General features: G+C 36.4%; 1 pseudogene; it reads right to left on the reverse strand.

The window, feature by feature from the left end:
• Window positions 1-951: 951 nt before the first annotated feature.
• LOC145039523 (uncharacterized) lies at window positions 952-3115 on the reverse strand (annotated as a pseudogene).
• Window positions 3116-11007: the final 7892 nt, after the last annotated feature.

The following is an 11007-nucleotide window of genomic DNA, read 5'->3' on the forward strand; positions in this document are numbered from 1 at the left end:
TCCACGTGCGAGTCTTGTGCTTCCGGTAGTATATACATCTACTACCTTTCACAACTCATATCCGTCCCAAGTATTGTCCCACAGTCGACCAAGTCACCATACAAGAAAATACACAACAATTTAACACATATGTAAGTGTCCAAATAATCATAGAAATTTCCCTAGACTCTACTAGGATTTCTTCATTACTCTATCTACAATCATCAATTCTACTTCAACTCGATTAATGATGGAAATTCCAGACGATGGGACAACTTCAAGAATTACACCAACCATTCCATCATCCTGCCAATCGAAGGTGTACTTCAGACGTACCGTACTCCTCTAAACCTTCCGTTATTTTATCATACATAAACTAAAGGTAAGACACCACTCTTACGATGTCTTCCGATAGGTGTCATTCACTATCATAAACCTCCTTCATTTCCTCCATTTACTCAATTTCTCTATGAGTCTTCCCCAAATTGTGTTAACCCATGTTATTTGGTGTTGTCCATTTCCATCTTTGGTGTTATAACACCAAATTGTGACTAGGATGATGAGGTGGACAATTTGGATGTGATAACATGTAATAATATGTTGCCCACACCTAGTAATCTTAACAATTACCATACAGTTCTATGTTCAATAACAAAACACTTATAATTTCATCATAAACCAACTAATTATTTTCATATGCATCTTAGTGGTGAACATATTGTTGTTGGTGGGTTGATACATGGTTTACATTTACAATATATGTTGTTGGTGGATTGATACATGGTTTACATTCACAATATGAGTAGTGGCAGAAAAAGATTTTTGGATATGAGAATAAAAATACATTAAAGTTCAAAATATTGTAAACATAAAGTTATTTAATATTTAAATTAGTATATCCAAAAAGTTAATATAAACCCAAAAACTAAATAAAATGCTCCTATCAAACATAAAAATATAACAAAATAAATCCTAAAACATCAAAAAAAAAAAAAAAAAAAAAAAAAAAAAAAAAAAAAAAAAACTTTTAAATATAATCACAACGTCAAAAAATGGCTTCTTGCCATTTAACAAACCCATCAAATGATCCAAAATATGAGTTGCTCCATCACGAAGACCTGAGTGCATGTATTCATTCGTTACCCATAACCTTATTCCCCCAATCTCTTTACTTGTTTCCATTGCCACATTAAAATTAACAAACATATCTTCATAATAAACCGCAGCAGCAGCAGGCACCTATTTAAAAAAAAATGATTAAAAATATGTTCATTATATTTTTTTATTGACATTATACAATTAAAAGTTAAAACACACCTTGTTATTATTCAATGTTGTTTTGTTATATAAAAAGGAGGCCAATCTTTTTTCTCAGCCAACAAATTCGCTACCTCCTTAAATGGCCTCAATGCATGAATTTCATCAAACATCCATGGAAACACCATCTGCATTATTATTATTATTATTTAAATATAAATAGAAATCTTTTCACTTTATTAATTACAAACTTAATCGGAATATTTACATCTCCTGTGAGCAAAACAGGGCGGGTTTTCTTTAGCGGCTTTTACTGCATCAAGTTTACTTTCATTTTCAAGTCTTACTCTGTGAGCAGCCCATTATGATGCAGCTCCCTTTTAGAATTTAATGTAAATTAAATTTTATTTATTTTTTGAGTTTATTTTATGATGAAACTTAAAATTGAAACGATTAGATTACCTGACAATATATGGATTCATGCAAAAGGGCGTATAGTGGATTTGTATCGAAAGATAGCCACCTCTCAAACTGCATATTTTATTTTATAAAGTGATGTTAAGGTTTTCACAGGGGCAATTCTATCATTATACATACATATATATGTTAATTGGAAAAAAAATTCTTACAGAATTTAAGAAGTAATAGCTTATTTGCTTCTTTGACCCTGGAACTTTTACTGGATCCCACTCTTTCAAATCTAGCTATAAATAAAATAAAAACAATAATATGATAGGGGCATTTTAGTCTTTTAGATATTTGATTAATAGTCAAACATACAAATAGTGCAAAACACACAGTGAAGATGAAAAGAGATTAGTTATATTTTAGATAATCAAGATTCAAAGTTTTTATTTATTTATTTACGGAAATACCCTTACCCTGCCTCCTTCGGACTCTGCCAAATGGATTACGACATCACGAATGATCTGAATATCCTGAGGGTATCTTTTGTATTATTTTTCATTTTGGAGGACAATAGGGTCAATGAAAGCTTTGTATACAGTTTCAACTGTGCATCCATTTTTAATTGGTGGAATCCCACCAGTCAAAAAGAGTTGTTTTAGCCCTTGTGGTGCAAAACTTAGATATGTCACTCCACAAAAACCACCAAAACTCTATTAACAAAACAAAAGAGGTATGGTGTCATTTGTCATTTGTCATTTTCCATTTGCCATTTGCCAATATAATCTGTTAATAGGAAGTAACACTGTAAAAGGGTAGTTTTGTCTTTTCATACCTGGCCCAAGAGCTTTCAAGGAGCAGCATCAGGAATAAGATGTTTTCTAATAAATTCAGCATCATTTACAATATTATCTGCTCGAAAATACTCCAAGTAATCAACCAATTCTTGTGGAGATTTGAATTGTAGCATTGATGATGTTGTTAGAGGACTTGACAACCCTGTTCCTCTCTACAATTTTATAAAATCAAAAGATGAAAAAAAAGATAGATGCTAGCATGATATGTTATATGTGATAGTAGTAGTAGGAGGGGAATAGTCCCCGGGGTTCGGTTGTTACGACTGAAGGGTAGGTCGGACATCCTAGATATGTCTGACAGTATGTTTATGTGATGATATATGTGATAGTAGCAGTTAGGGTGAAATAGTCCCTGAGGTTCGGTTGTTAGGACTGAAGGGTAGGTTAGCACCCCAGAAGGGCTTGACACGGGTAGGTCGGCACCCCAGAATGGTTGTACAGAGTAGGTCGGGCACCTCATAATTGTCCGACAGTATGTATGGTATGTGGTACGTTGGGGGAACTCACTAACCTTTGTGCTTATGGTTTATAGTTTTGGTTTCAATTACCTCTTCAATAAAGAGGAAGGAGCTGGCGCGGTAGCTGCACATCATACACACTATCGTTACCTTCCGCATTATGAGATATTCTGGGATTGTACTCATGTTATTATTTTCAGTATTTGGGTTTTCAGACATGATACGTTGTTTATGAGATGAAGTGATTTCACATTGTTACTTACAATCGTTTTGTAAATCCATTAATTAAAAATGAAATTTTTAGACGTGAAATTTTGGGATGTTACAAGTTGGTATCAGAGCCCTAGTGTGAGGGATTCAAACACGCCCTCAGAGATGTCTGGACTCAAACTAAGGGACTACAAGATTTTTACAAAGAAAATGGTTTTCTAAAAGCTAAGTTAAAAGTTTTAAGAACAAGGTATGTGATGTGCGCGACCGGCCGAGCTCAAGTAAGTATTCCCCAAAGTACTCATACAAGTTTATGTTATGTTTATCAGTTGCAGTAGAACAGCATGCTAGAATAGGACTAATGATCTAGGAATGATGCCTTATGCGCCTGCTTTATGTGTTTAAGCTTATGAGAATTACATGCGAGTATTGAGTAGACAGTAGTAGGATAGCTTGTTTAGGTTATGCCTAATAGTATGAGCTTAGCATTGTATGCTAGTACAGTTTCCTATTATGAGAATATAATTACTTGAGATCGTTCCCTTTTGTCTGAATGTTGCTTGCTTTGTGCTTTGTAGTACTATGAGTGATGGGACTTAACTATTAGGTGAATACGTTAAAGTCATATGTGATCAGGGTTGAATAATCTTAGAGGATTGGATTTGACCCTATTTCGCAGCTCTTGTTTGAGTCCAAACCGTTGTAGGGATGAGTCCTTTGCTCGAAGGGTTATCAGGGCCTCATTGCATGTGATTGTATTCAGGTAATGGCTAATTGGAATTATAAAGAGGCCTTCAGCAGCTAAGGACTGATTTGGGTGGAGTCAAAGGTACCCTAGGGCAAGCCTACGAGGAGAATAGCATAGATCAGTAACAGTAGAAGGGACTTGGTGGAGTCGAGGTAGTTCTTGAGGAAAGTACGGATAGATGTGGAAGGTAGTATGGGACCGTACTAATGAAAGAAGAGGATTCATACTTGAATCAAGGAAGGCTGAGACAAGACCAGGAAACTTGTGATAGATGTGATCCCTCTAGATGTATCAATATCATTGACTTTTGTCACTATGTATTGCGAGAATGGTGGTGCTACGTCCGAGGCCGGCAGTTGGCAGTTCAGGTGTAACACCCGGAATCCGGAAGACCAAGAAAGGAAAGGAAAACCCTAAGTAAAAGAGGTCAAATCGTCGAGTCCTGGGAGAACTCGACGAGTTGGAGCGAGTTCCGCATCGAGATTAAGTGACTGACTCGGCGAGTCGGAGGGACTAACTCAGCGAGTCCGGTCTGGATTAGGAAACCCTAATTTCAGGTGCCAGCACCCTATTTAAAGAACATTTTAGGCCTCCAACCCAGCCTCCATCACCCTCCTCGCCTACTCTCAAAACCCTAAGCCTCCATTGAAGTATTCTTTTCATATTTGAGTGACTTTGAGTGATTTGAAGCTAGGAGGAAGAAAGGAACCTTGGTGATTCAAGAAGGGGCAGTAGATGTAGAGTTATTGTGCTATTTTAGACCATTGGAAGGTATAAAGCTCATACCTTGACTATTTTGCATCTAGATCCTCTCCTTAGTTTGTATTTTGTCACTTTTGGGCCATTTCCAAGGCCAATCCAAGTATTGTGCCTTTGAGGACGAAGAAGACTTCAGATCTGAGTACTTTTGGGTTATAGAAGCTCAGAGTTGTTAGCTTTTTCCATCCATGTAATGAATCAATGAATCGAGTATGAAATTAATCAGTAACAGTAGAAGGGACTTGGTGGAGTCAAGGAAGTTCTTGAGGAAAGTACGGATAGATGTGGAAGGTAGTATGGGCCCGTACTACTGAAAGCAGAGGATTCGTATTTAAATCGAGGAAGGATGAGACAAGACTAGGAAACTTGTGATAGATGTGATCCCTTTATATGTATCAGTATCACTGACACTTGTCACTATGTATTGCGAGAATGGTGGTGCTACGTCCGAGGCCAACAGTTGGCAGTTCAGGTGTAACACCCGGAATCCGGAAGACCAAGAAAGGAAAGGAAAACCCTAAGTAAAAGGGGTCAAATCGTCGAGTCCATGGGAGAACTCGATGAGTCGGAGCGAGTTCCGCGTCGAGATTAAGTGACTGACTCGGCGAGTTTGATCTGGATTAGGAAACCCTGATTTGAGGTTCCAGAACCTTATTTGAAGAACATTTCGGGCCTCCAACCCAGCCTCCATCACCCTCCTCACCTACTCTCGAAACCATAAGCCTCCATTGAAGTATCATTGCCATATTCAAGTGATTTTGAGTGATTTGAAGCTAGGAGGAAGAAAGGAACCTTGGTGATTCAAGAAGGGGCAATAGATCCAAAGTTAGTGTGCTATTTCAGACCATTGGAAGGTATGAAGCTCATATCTTGACTATTTTGCATCTAGATCCTCTCCTTAGTTTGTATTTTGTCACTTTTGGGAAATTTCCAAGGCCAATATAAGTATTGTGTCTTTGAGGACGAAGAAGACTTCAGATCTGAGTACTTATGGGTTATAGAAGCTCAGAGTTGTTAGCTTTTTCCATCCATGTGATGAATCAATGAATCAAGTATGAAATTAATCAGAGTTGATATGAAAGAAATAATTAGTAATTGAACACAAGATGTAAATAAGATTTCGCTTCAGCTCAATTAAGCTTTGTGTGTTTACAGAGAAAAATAGACAAGCCTATTTAAGTTGTCTAACTCTAGTAAATGATCCTATTTATAGGATACATAAAGCATACAAAAAATATACTAAGGCGTTAACTCTAAAGCTTCGAATAAAATCGCCCTAGTAAAATAGATTACAATTCATACGAAGAGTACAAAGTATGCTTCAACTAATTACAGCAAAACAACCCTAACAATCTCCCCCTTTTAAACATAGTCAAAGACTTCAATTCATAAGCAGTTGAATGGAATACAACATCACTCTTCGTATCTCAGTGTACCATGAGATAATCTTCTTAAGTTCCTTTTTATCTCCTTCATTATTCTTCTTACAATGATTCATACAAACGATTAAGTTCGTATATTGAGAAGTTGAGTACCTTTCCACCTCACTAGCCTGGAACAAAAATTGTTTTCATTTTCCAGACTTGTCCTTCCCTGAGAAGACTAATCCAAAAGGCTTCAAGAAAATTTCACCATCAGCATACTTCTTTAAATCTACTTGAGTCTTTAAATGAGCCATAGGAGCTGGAATTTCCAATCCTTTAGTTGTAGCAAACTCTACATCAGTTAATGCTAAGCATTCATAATAATTTTCAATAAAGATATTGATGTGAGTAACTCCAAGCTTGAACTCATCTGGATCAGTATTCTGAAGATAAGAGAAAGATCTTTTCTTCAGCAGTAATGCAACTTGTATAAGATCATACAAGTTCATTAAAGGAAAATCAACAATTGTAAAATCACAAACATTCCCACTCTCCCTGGCCACCACATACTTCATATTTTGGATTGTGTTTTCAAAAACAACATCCTTCTTTATGCTGATTACTTTCTTTTTTCTTACCAATGACCACACCTATTCAGCTGGTTTCGCAAGAACTGCATAAAACCTGTTTTCATATGAGTTCCTTCATCCTTCTCTTTGAATTTTCTTTCAGCTTTGAACTGGGGCATGATGAACATCATCTCATTGATTGGAAAGTCCAATTGGCTTGCATCAGTATTCATGACAATGTAGCTCTATTTTGGCTTCTTTTCGAAGGAATATATGTGATTAAATGCAACCTTGGCTTCAATTGTTTCATAGTTGTAATGGTTTGATGGATCACCTTTTTTCATACCTGGAGGATCACTTGCTCTTTGAGTCATTATACTCTGTACTAATCTCATCCTCTCTAGTTCAGTCTCAGCCTCAACCTTCTTTCTTCCTTTGACTTTTCTATCAAAATAGATTTTCCTCTTGCCTTTGAAGCTGAGTCTTCTATTACTTCTTTCACTTTTGAATCACTCCCACCAACATCATTAGATTTACCATTCACAATTCCTTTTGAAATTGGTCTTGTAGTTGGCACAATTGTTACAATTGTTGAAGAAATTGGACCAGCAGATGCTATAATAGGTTTTGTAGTTGGAATCTTCGAAGGAAACACCTTTCCTACCACTTTCGCATCATCACCTCCAGCCTTCGAAACTTCATCCTTCTTTTCTCCCCCTAGCACCCCTGTAAAAACAGGCGGGGCATTTGTTGTTGGAAGAAGGCTGGATATGCGGGAAATAGGAGCCAACTGTTGGAGAAGTAGAGCTTCGAATTGAGAAAATTTCTGGAAGAGATCATCCGAAGATAGTTGAGAAGACGAAGCTAGTTTTGATGATAAGGCTTTGAGCTCCTTTAAGAATGTGAGGACTTCCACAGAATTTTTGTTTTCAGTTTTAGAAAGTTGAGCTATTTGAGGACTCAAACTTTCATACAACTTAGCAAACTTTGTCACAACATCACAAATTATGTTCACCTTCTGATTTAGAGATGCATATTTTGTGCGAATAACTGCAATCTCTTTTTCCATGTCTTGGCGAAGCTCTTGAATTTTAAAATTAACATCCTCTCGCACCTTCTTAACATCTTGAACGAACAATACATGACGTTCCTTTGTTACCATTCTCAACTCTTTCAAATCACCTTCAAATGCAGACTTCTGAGAATTCACCCTTATCTCATTGTTATGATCACAAATATCAACTTTCTCCAAAAGATGAGACTCGTAATCTTTGATCGTGCCCGAAACTTTTGAGGTGATCCTTCCTTCTAACCGTTTTAACAAACCATCAACTTCTAAACTTTTTACAGAATTACCTCCGCCAAGATCTGCTTGTGATTGAAGAATTGAATTCAACTTTGTATTCATGATCTTGAACTGCTTCGTTGTCATAATCATGTGATCTAGGAAATCATTTTCTTCTTCATCAAACTCCAAGTTCTCAAAAGTTCCTCCAAAACCTTCCGATTCATGCTCAGTTTCCATAAAAATAGACTCTTGAATTGGTGAAGTGGTTGTGGTGGATCAATGGATTGTGAAGAAAAAAGAGAGCTAATTGGTTGTTTGATAATGTTTTCGAAAGTAGGAGAATCAGTGGTGGAAGTAGTGGGTATGACAAGTGTAATTTGTGGAGGAAAAGATACGAAGGTTTCTGAGGTAATAGTCGAAGATTTACCTTGGTTTTCTTTCTTCGAATCATCCTCATCCATGATGACATTTGCATCTGTATTAGATATGTTTACAAGAATGTCAGAAGTTCAGGCCTCCTCAAATAATGACTTGGCAATCAAATCTTCAGATGGTATAACAATTGTCTGGGTAGGAGTAGAAGTATCTTTGTTAAGATTGGCTTCAGGAGTCTTTAGAATAGTTTCATCTTCATCAGCTGTAGACTCAGAAGAGATGGTCATTTTGATTTTCTTCTTCTTCTTCTTGGAAATGTGTTTAGCCATATCAGCAGCCCTTCGTTTCTTTGATGAGGGTGAAGCAGGCGCTGGAACTTCACGAAATAGAAGTCCTTGATGAGTAACCTGTGGCTTTCGGACAACATTCATGAGTGGAGATCGGCTCTTGTGCTTTGATTTCATTTTGATTTTTTCGAAAAACACCGGTCTTCGAAGGAATAATTTCTTTTGAGTCAAGGGTGTATCAGCAACTGAAACTTCCTGTAAATTTGGCTCTGCTTCAGTAATTGGTAACTTCTTTGGAACCTTCGTAGATTTAGACTCTTTGATTTGTTTCTTAGAAGAACCATCATCAGTCTTCTTCGTACGTTTGGACTTCATCTCTTCTCTTGCCAAAAGAATTCCATTCTCAACAGTTGTATCAATTGTTTGCAAATAAGTCACTAGAACGGTATTCGTTTGATCAACTCGTTTGAGCATTGCATCTGGAATACGAGCTACAACTTGAAACTCCTCAACATCATCAGTTTCATCCTTCGGCGAACTATACACATGAAAAACAGCTTTTTCTTCATCATCAGGATCCATAATCCCCTCCTTCTCATAGAAATATTGCAAGATCAAGATCCGGTATCTCGCACACGAAATGTCATGAAGAGAATTTGTGTTTTCAATACTCTTCAAAAATTCTTTCCATAACTGACCAGAGTAATCCACTTGAAGATCATAATAAAGCCCGGCTACCATGGCATAAACATCCATTCTACCCTTGTCCAAACCAACTGTTCTTCCAGTCAAACACCTCAAGAAAATACCAAACAAGAAATTCCAAACACTAGGAAGACCAGACTTCTTGAAATCACTTATCTTTGATAGTTGAGGTTGATGGCCAATTTCATTAAACATATGTACAATTTGTGGAAAGGTAAAATTGACATAAGGTGAGGAATTAGGGATATCCATAATCTGACAAAAAAGCTTCTTTGATAGTCTGACCTTTTTATCAGTCACCAAATTGAAAGTAACTGCATCCAAAGCTTTTGAATAGGTAGTAGTTGATCCATCTTGAGAGATCCATGAAAGCAGAACAGAAAACGAGATAAGCATAGCTTTTGATAGTACATAACTCTTCAAAGCAATGATTAGCATCTTGAGTTCTTTAGGTTACTGAGAAACATATGCCTCCACTTGATAATTCGTACCATGAATCTTCATAATCGGCAAAGAAGTAACATCATCAGTGGTGTGAGAAAGAGTTGCATCAGGATTAGCAGCAGTTTCCATTGTTATGGTTTGAAAGCTTGATGTTTATCAGAGAGTATTTGGGAATTATTGAGTTTGAAAGCGTAAATTGATAATGAACCTTTGAATCCCTTTTTATATGTAACCCTTGATTTTGAAATAACAGCGGGATGTGCATTTAATGAAATTTGACGTGTCACCGAGAAAACCGCATCATGATGATGATAAAGTAACCATGCGTGATAAAGTAACTGTCACGTATCCTCAAAACCCGGATAGAATACAAAACGTCCCCTCAAACAGGCTAGTTTGGTTGCCCTAATGGAAGAGTAACCGTCGGAACACTTCGTATGGAAGTAAGGCTCTATTACTTTAGGGTTTCAAAGTAAAGTCATTTGCCAAAATTTTCAAATCATCAGCCTGAGTTGGTATTACTCAGAACCTCAAGGATTTTTGTATGTGTAGTGTTTCAAAGAATGTAGATGAGAGGCAAGAAAAAAAATTGGATATTCAGTGATGTCAAAAATTCAATTTGACACGAAGGCAATTAAAACCCCGGGCAAAGATTGCTTCTTTAATCATCAAGAGAGATAATTGTTGATGTATTTTGTAAAAAATCGAATAGAGTGTTTTGTGTTGTTTCGCATTTTATGTTATTTTACTAAGTCATTTTTTGTGCGAAGTGAAAATGTATAGACTTAGTATATTTTTTGTCAGTTCCCTATAAATAGGGACTTAGGCTAGAAGTAGAGAAGATGAATGCTAGAACTCTCTTCTGCTTATTGTGTAATTAGTCTTAATCAATATGAGATCTGATTAATATTTACTCTTTGTGTTCTTCATCTTTAATCATTCAAATCTATCTTTTCTTTTCTAAATTCTCGATAACAATTCTCATCAATTGGTATCAGAGCAGGATTCAAACTGCTTAGATCTGATTTTCGTATAAGAATCATTTGCTTTTTGAGTTACAAATTTACTCAAAATTTTCCGCGCATTTTTGGTTTTGAAAATCACTATTGATCTTCAGATTTGAATTGATTCTGTATTTGAATTGTTAAGTCGAGTAATCGATTAGTGATTTGTGATCAATTCATTTGATAAAATTCTGAAATTCATCAAGTTTTCAAGTTTTCAGATATTTTCTGTGTTCATCAATGGCAAACTTCAACATGAATTCAATGACTTCTTTCTCTCACTTGCTTGGTTCCTCAA

The sequence above is a fragment of the Lactuca saligna genome, chromosome 4 (genome assembly GCF_052625555.1).
Source record: "Lactuca saligna cultivar CGN05327 chromosome 4, ASM5262555v1, whole genome shotgun sequence".
NCBI lineage: Eukaryota > Viridiplantae > Streptophyta > Magnoliopsida > Asterales > Asteraceae > Lactuca > Lactuca saligna.